This window comes from Microcebus murinus, chromosome 9 (assembly GCF_040939455.1).
Source record: "Microcebus murinus isolate Inina chromosome 9, M.murinus_Inina_mat1.0, whole genome shotgun sequence".
NCBI lineage: Eukaryota > Metazoa > Chordata > Mammalia > Primates > Cheirogaleidae > Microcebus > Microcebus murinus.
In genome coordinates this window covers 63,744,006-63,752,788 of record NC_134112.1, presented here as the reverse complement: position 1 = coordinate 63,752,788, position 8,783 = coordinate 63,744,006, and positions in this window count along the sequence as shown.

Below are 8,783 nucleotides of genomic sequence, written 5' to 3'. Positions count from 1 at the left end.
TATTTGTAGAAACAGTGTCATGAAAATTTACCACATAAAGATCATTCCTACGGAGAAGTTAGGAAGTAACTATTTGATTTCAGAAGCAAGCATTTTAAGAGTCTCATGCTCTACCGACTGAGCTAGCCGGGCACTTAGAAGCAAGCATTTTATAATGGGTTAATACAATACACATATTTCCTCCTCCCTCTGGATAAATGGCTATGTAAGTATATAAATAAATTAACAGATCTATAAATACCTACTAGGTAGCTCTTGTTCATCTAAGGAACAAAACTTCACGAAATGAGAATTGATGTTTTTAAATTACTGGAATGAATAAGTAAAAACATAGTCTAGCTCTTCTCCACAATAAAGGTCTTTGATTCTCCAAATGAAGTGAAAAGAAGAGCCTCCTCTAGCCTCTGTTTCACTTTGTTGAGGAACAGAGGGAAGAATAAATCCGGTCACCTCCAGGACATTGACCGCAGGCTACTCAGGCTCCCATTGTGTGTGTGTGTGTGTGTGTGTGTGTGTGTGTGTGTGTGTGTGTGTGTGTGTGTGTGTGTGTGTGTGTGTGTGATGTTCAGAGTAGGGGCTTTGGGTGTGGGTTCTTATGCTCAAGGTCAAGAGCACTGAGTGTGGCTCACCTGGAGCTCTGTTCTCTTGCCTAGTGTCCCTTGGAGATAGGGGCTAATGCCACACCCCCCCCCCAGTTGATGTGTCAAAGTAGCAGAGAAGAATGTGTGTGGTAGAGAAAGTCAGGTATTCACAAGAAGTGGCCTCTCATCCTGGCTCTGTCACTTGCTAGCTAGATGCTTGGGAAAGTCATTTACCATCTCTTGTTTCAATTTCTTCCTGTGTAAGTTGGTGATAATGATGCCTAGCCTCCCTGCCTCCTTCACAGGGTAAGGCTCAGGGAGGAAAAGCAACAGTGCTTAGAACACATCAAAGCCTATAGAAACGGCCAGGGATCCCCTTTGTTCTTCTGAGCTGACTGGGACAGAAATGCCTTACTGTGACGCATCCCAACATTTCCAATGGCTCAGTCTTTTGGCTCAAAAAGCCTTCTGTTTCAGTTTTTGGATTTGCCACTATCCCTCAAATGTGATCTGCTTACGCCCCTCTAATTTCTCATCACCCCTCCCTTACTCACTGGTTCTTCAGGGTCTAACTCAAGACTCACAGTTCCTTCATGAAACTTTCCTCAACTGAAACCCACACTCTCCTTCCTTCCTTGCATTTCTTATCTGCACCAATCATTTGGGGCCCTTCTCCCGTGTATGTAACCCTTGGAGTTCAGGACTACATCATTTATATACCCATTGCTAATAGTCCAGTTTATTTCAACAACATTTTTTGTGTACTTACTATATCATAGAACCTATGCAAATGGGAAAAAAACAATTAAGATTTGGGTCTTGTCCTTGGGAAACTCAGTCTTGTAGGGAAGAGAAACATAAACAAATAATAACCATATTGTATGATATAGACTAGAAGTACAAGGTGCTTGCAAGAAGCAAATGATTAACTCTCTCTGGGGGATCCATGAAGGTTTTGCAGCATTTTCTTATCTTCTACAGCTGTGTTAGGAACTGAGTTCCTAACAATAGGCCAATAAATGTTTTGTTGAAACAATAAAGGAATCAGCAGTCAAGGACAGCTGAGTATTTTTAAGAATGAATTGGAATTTACCAGGTGTTGGAGAAGCACGCAGATAAAGGAGACAATGTGTGCCAAGACATGGCGATGTTAAACATTATGACATGCTGGGAACCCACTCTAACTGTGGAGGAGGGTGTGAAGTTTGTGGGATACACCAGAGCCGAAATATGAAGGGCCCTGCATGCCAGGCTAGGAAGCTTACATAGGTAGAGTCTTTAAAAACTGTGTTAAAATAAACTGAGATGAAAATGGAAAACCACTATTTCTGGAGGTGAGCTCAGAGTAAACATGAAGTCATAGAAAACTTGGCAGCACTAACCTTTTCCAACAGGTTCCAGCTGACTTTTATCATGTTGTAAATTCAGTCTCAACAGTCAACATTAAACTCAGTCCTGCGGCTCTTTCCTATGAAATTAAGGCTAAGAAGTCTCTCTTTGTATACTTTAATTTCAGTCTTGACAACAGCCCTGCAAGGAAGATAATGGTCTCCCCCTTTTGCCGTTAGAAAAACTAAGGCTTGAATCATTTGCCTGCAGCAAACATAGGAAATGGCAAAGCAAGGATTTGAAACTGTCAGAATCCCGGGTTTCGGCACCAGAGATGTCAGGGTGGGTGTCTTCCCTCGGTTCTGGACGTGCTCTTGGCCAAAGAATGACCAGACACCCCACAATGTCAAGTCCAGACTATTATCCCAGTCCTCTGACTCCTTTCTTGGGAAAATCACCAGCAAGGTCATTACAACGGAGTAACCTCAGGCAGGGAGCAGTTTCACAAGAGCAGCTCTTTACTGTAGAATGAAACGGGTCCATCCCCGTGAGCGGAGAGAGACAGACCAGCTCACTGACGCGCTCACTTCCTTACTTCTCGGATTGTTTCCTTTTATTAGACTTGTCTGGAGGGAGGGCTCTTGGGAGGTGTAGGATGTTACCAAATGATCAACAGTTGTCCTCAAAATTCCATCTGTGTATATGCATGCTGCCTCTAAGAAAGCCCACCTGGAGGGGGTGAACCCCAAGGCAGATTCAAGCTAATGGCATATTAATTACCCTTAGGTTACTCTAGGTCACTTTTTTTATTTATTTTATTTTAATTTTTATATTTTTCCTTTTTCCTTTTTTTTTTTTCTTTCTTATCAAAATCCTGTGCGTGAGAAAAAGGTCACTTTCTAAATATCATGCCTGGGCTGGGGAATTCTTAGATTGTTAACGGTATTCCCTCCCCGCCCACATGTAGCAGTTGCTGGGAATAGGATTAAGGATGGGGCAACCCCAAAATGGATTGCCTGCCCTTATGCTTCTTCCCAGGTGGAGCAATTGCTCGAAACAGCATCAAAACAGGGAACCTTTGTCCCGAGAAGAGCCAGCGATCCTAATATTACCAGGTCTCCTTAGTTGCCAAATTCTCACCCTTTTCTACTACACCTCCTAACTAAATTAAGTTTGATTTAGCTTTTCATTATTATGGGCAATGCAGTAATTGTTAGGTTTGTTCAGGATGGGAACCCAAAAAATATCATAAAGCCTGTGAAACAAAAGCCACAGGAGTCTGGGGGGGGAGGGTCCAAGGTCGTAAATCTAACTTCAACCAACTACAGGTCGCTTCTATTCCTCCTGATAAGGACCAAAGCTACCCTCTCCCCTATCTCTGCAGGTGTTACTCAGTCTTCCCCATCCCCGAGAAACCCTCCATAAAACCCAGGGTTCTCCCCTCTCTCCTCCTCCACCCATCTGCACCCAGATATTCAAACAGCATTTTGCTACACATGAGACTTCATGTGTCTCTCTCTCGGCTCCAGATCTAACAGCAATAGAACTGACAAAAAATAAGTTTAGTGCATAAACTAAAACTAAGCTAAAACCAAGTTCCTAGGAGATGCTAAAACCATGTTCCTAGGAGATATTATAAGACCACTGTAAAATGTAATAAAACACATAAACAGACTTCTTGAATTAGCAATGCAAGACATCTGCTATGTTCTGGCCCACTATGGACACTGAATTAGAGTTGTGTGAATTATCCACATAATTTTGGCCAAAAAAAAAAAAAGTCAAGAATGTTTTCCTTTAGCCATCTTGCCTTGGATATCTGGGGGAACTGCCCCCACAGCCTCTGGACCCTCACCCAGTTCCATCGCCTTTAGACACCTTCTATGTCAGCTTATTCTCTCTCTCCAGGGAATGGCTCTAGCTTCAAGAACAATCTGGAAGGCTTTGTAAGATGCTAATAGCTTTGAACCCATTATCACTGAATGGTAGAGAAGCACAGGAGAGTTTTCTATGTTCTGAATAATAATGTACCTATTTATTTCTCTCCTCTGATATACATACATCTATAACATAGCTTAATTACCCTGCTCCGTTTCACAAGTGACGGAAGCACTCAAGAATTATAGCATTGAACTGGAAATTATTGCCCACCCCGGCCTCTGACCCCTCTGACCTCTCTTTACCAATATCAGTGCAGAGACCCTCTCCCCTCTTAGTCACCACTGTGACCCTCCCCGATTCTGATGCCATCTTCTCTGTGCTTCCACCCAGCTTGACACCAACCAGAATGTGGAGCTTTGTGTGCTCTTGATTTCCAGTCCCTCTCCAGTGCTCACAGGAGTAGCTGTTCGCTTGTTCTCCCTCCCCCCCGCTGCCTCCCGCAAGTACAGCTACCAGGACACTGCTGAATTTCTCCTTGTCCAAGGACTAACTCACGAAAGATGAAAGACGGCTGGCTTACCTCTGGTTTTCCACTGACTGCCCCAGGGGTATCTTGAGATTCACGAAAGGAGGAGTGTTTTCAGCAGATTTCAGGAACAGTATGGTGTTTTCAGCAATGTCTTTTTTCCCCCAAAATTTATTTATTTTATTATATTTTTTAACTTCAGAATATTATGGGGGTACAAACATTTTGGTTACGTATAATGCCCTTTGCATCGCCCAAGCCAGAGCTACAAGTGCGGCCATCTCCCATATAGTGTGCTCCACACCCATTAGTTGTGAGTTTACCCATCCCCACCACCTCCTCCCGTGTGCCTGGCATCTGATTTATATTACTTCCATGTGAGCACCTAAGTGTTGGTCAGTTACTACCAATTTGCTGGTGAGTACATGTGGTGCTTGTTTTTCCATTCTTGTGATACCTCACTTGGAAGAATAGGCTGTGGCTCCACCCAGGATCATATAAGAGGTGCTAGTTCACCTTTGCTTTTATGGTTGAGTAGTATTCCATTGTATGCATATACCACATTTCATTAATCCACTCATGTGTTTATGGGCACTTGGGTTGTTTACACATCTTTGCAATTGTGAATTGTGTTGCCATAAACATTCGAGTGCAAATGTCTAACTCCAGTGAGAATGGCTTTTATCAAAAAGTCCCAAAACAGCCAATGCTGGTGTAGATGCAGAGAGATAAGAACACTCATACACTGCTGGTGGGACTGCAAACTAGTACAACCTCTGTGGAAGGTAAAATAATTTGGAAATATCTCAAAGAACTAAAAATAGAAATACCATTGGATCCAGCAATCCTACTACTAGGTATCTACCCAAAGGACAAAAAGACATTTTACAATAAAGACATCAGCAATGTCTTTATGAAGACCCTCGTTAGGTTGAACATCTACTGACCAGCGGTGTCACTAAGAGCTGCCTGTGCAAGCGTGGAAGCACCTAATGTGACAGGGGAGGGGCTGGGAGACACTCTGTGCGCTTGCCTGCCTCCAGGTTTCAAATGGCCACTAATTAAAGTCCCATCCCAGCATTGCTTATGGGCATCTTGGTTGAAATGAGTTGTTTCCCAGCAAAAAGGGCAGACCCTTGAAAGACTACAAGACAGACAAGATAAAGACTGAGTGGAAAAATCAGGGCCCTAAGACACTTCTCAGCAGAGTAGGGCAGGCAGAGTGGGGATATTCCCAAATACCTGGAGACCCCGGGTGATCTCGGTACTTAGACTGCAGGGGAAGTGAGTAGAACTTGGAGGGGTCGGGGAGGGATATATACAGGACCATCCCTAGAAATATCAAAAAGTTGTTGATAAACTGGAATAGTTAAATTGAGAAACCAAACTTCAGAAATTTATCCTAGGATTAAATTTCTGCTCAAAAAAATAAAAGATACTTCAGTTAGGATGGCCAAAAAAATAACAGAGCAAAGAGCAACAATGTATATGATTAAGCTGCAGCACCAAAGTATGTAGGTATATGTACGTATGCATGTGTGTGTCTATGTATGTGTTATATATATCTATATATATACATATATATATATCTTACAGAACAAAAAATTTTAGAAAGCACATCACAGGAAGGCAAATAAAAGTGGAAATATATACCAATAAGGCTCAAAGTTCTAACATTTTTAGGGGGAAGGGACCCTGAGAATGGATTTCAATCCCCACAAAGGTCACTGACACCCCAGTGAACCTGGAGAGAACTGAGCCACGAAGATAGAGCACAAAAAGGCAGATGTTAATATGGGTGTAATATTTGAAACTGGAATTGTGATTCCAGGAACCAAAAGAATGTTTTCCAAAAATTTCTGGAGAAAAAGTAACTTGTTCAGGTAAAAAAAAAAAAAGTTAAGAAAAATTGCTTTTGAATTCCTAACTAAAGTAGGTCATTCTCAAGAATCTCAGAAATGACAAAACAGAGAATGAACGACGTTAATTTATGACTATCTGGAGCGTCTCTTCAGCAGAGGTGCCACTGGGGTGGAGGTGGCAGCTTTTGGAAACGGGGATGGGAGCAAGGAAGAAAAAAAAAAAAAAAAAGACTAGAATGTGGCCCTGGAGATCTCTCTCTAAATTCTGGAAAGACTGTAAGCTGCCCCATTCCTGCCCTTGAACACCCCCTGTAGGCAGCCCTTGGTGAGGAGGAGGCTTTTTCTAGACTGCAGCAGAAAGGCCATTGTTCAGGCTCTCGATCCAACAGAAGGTGTGAGGGAGCCAGGCCTCAGGGAAGGAGGCTGAACAGAAATGAGGTGATCTCTGCCCTCATTGTCATAGGCAAGGGAAACATTGGGCTATAACTCAGCAGAGAGAAAATATACAACCACGGGGGGGGGGGGGCGAGGAGGGGGGCGGGGGGAGTACCTTCAGTATCTTTTTTAAGGAAAAGAACTAATAGTTTCTGTGAACTCCTTGATGAAAAAAACATGAGCAAAGCAATCAAAGGACAGAATCTTTTTTTTTTCTTGTCCACGGCAGCATCTGACAGAACTAAAAATACACAGTGCTTGAGTCTTCTTCATCCTCAGTTTGACTAGGTTGAATCCCTTGCAGGCTTAGTGTCTGTTCTCAAAAGACACTCCAGACAGCCTCTGGGAGAGATCCAAGATGTCAGAAGTCATTGACCACAGAGATCTTAATTGTTAATGCCCCAACCATATTGCTGGTGCTTGGCAAAAAGGGATGAAAATCCATGCTATGCACAGCAATATACAAGCCAACTCCACTTCGTGAGCAAGTTCTTCCCATAAAGGGACATGCTGTCTAGGTAGTGGGCTCTGACCCCTGGAACTGAGGGGTGGGGACATGGAGGAGGAGATAGGGACAAAAGGGAAGACAGGCAGCTTGGGAGCAGAGGGGGTGGGGAACTCAGAAGGAATAGCAAAGGGGGGTCTAGAAGTCATAACTGAGCTCAAAGGGACTCTAATTCTAGGGGGTGCGGGGGTCAAGGCAGGGGGCGGGGCAGAAGCAGTGCCCTGTGGTCAGAGATGGCCAGCACAGAAGGCACTGGGGGAGGTTGGGGAATGGGATGGGGAGGGGAGAAATGGGTGGTCAGAGGGAGGTCAAGTGAGGCCAGCAGTTGTGGCCAGCATCTGATTCCTGGTTATAACCTGAGCTCTGCAAACATGCTGAAAATCCCACGAGATACATGAGAGCACCATGTAACAAGATACAATCTAGTGTGAAATAAGTCAATTAATCACCATGACTTAAGTCAAGGAACGGAATTTGGGCAATCTGGGTAGTAATACAGACTCAAGATTGGGGGAAAAGTGCTAACAGTTTAGTTGGAATGTTCTTCAATTATGTTCATATTGGACAATAAAGAAGCTGCATGTCATAGAAAAAATAGCAAAGAAGTCTGAAAATGCAGGTCCCATTTCAGACACTTTACTAGCTATATGACCTGAGAAAAAGTACTTGGATTTTGCTGGGGGCTGGGGGTGTGCATGATTATTTTCTCATTTGTAAGAAGAAAATAATAGTAATAATAGTAATAATATAGTAACAGTAAGTACATCAAAGAATTATAAAGACTAAATTGGCAACATGCATAAAAATGTTTTGTAAAATTGATCCTTTAAGTATAATAGAAGCAGGATTGAGATAAGAATAAAAAATTAAACATCTTGTGCAGAAAACACTAATAGTTAAAGTAATAAGTACCATTTATGAAGTGCCTATTGTGTGCTAGACACAATGCTAGATGCTTTGAAAACATCGCCATTTAATCTTCATATTCACCTTGAAACTTGGGTATCTTTACCCCGATTATACAGGTGAGGCTAACAGAGGTGAAGTAACTCGCCCAAGATTTTTCCTTACAAAAGACCTTATCACTTATGAACTAAGTAACCAAATAATATCCAGTTTGTGCCACAGTTTTTCCAACTATAAATTGTAAAACAATCTAACTCCCAGAAATAATAAGAAAATAACTGAAACAGACAGTATTTCTGAATTTCACAAATTAAAAGCATTTTATAAGATATTATAAAAATTCTAATAGATAAATTGGAACAGCCTTGACTGAAGTTAGAGGCAATAAATAGACTTAAAACTTAAACTGTCTCTGGATTCCAATGCTGTAACTTTAGAAATGTTTCTAGGAAAAACATTGATGAGAAGATCTTACTTCACAAGTAAAAAATGGACTCACTGATTAGTAAATTGAGTTGATTTTTGTTACTTTTTGGCAACCTTTTAAAAAAATTAAAGTCCTTCTTTACTTATCCAGCTCATTGGAGTAAAAAGTGGTATCACTGTCGCAAAACACAATCTAGGTCCCTTAATCCTGCCTTTTTTGATCTCAAACGGTGGTAACGTTCAGTTCAGAGCTCACTCATCTGTAAATTGCATCACATTATCTCTGAGTTATTTAAGAAGCAAGCTCTGTTTGGTTTCAGGCATTTTAACCT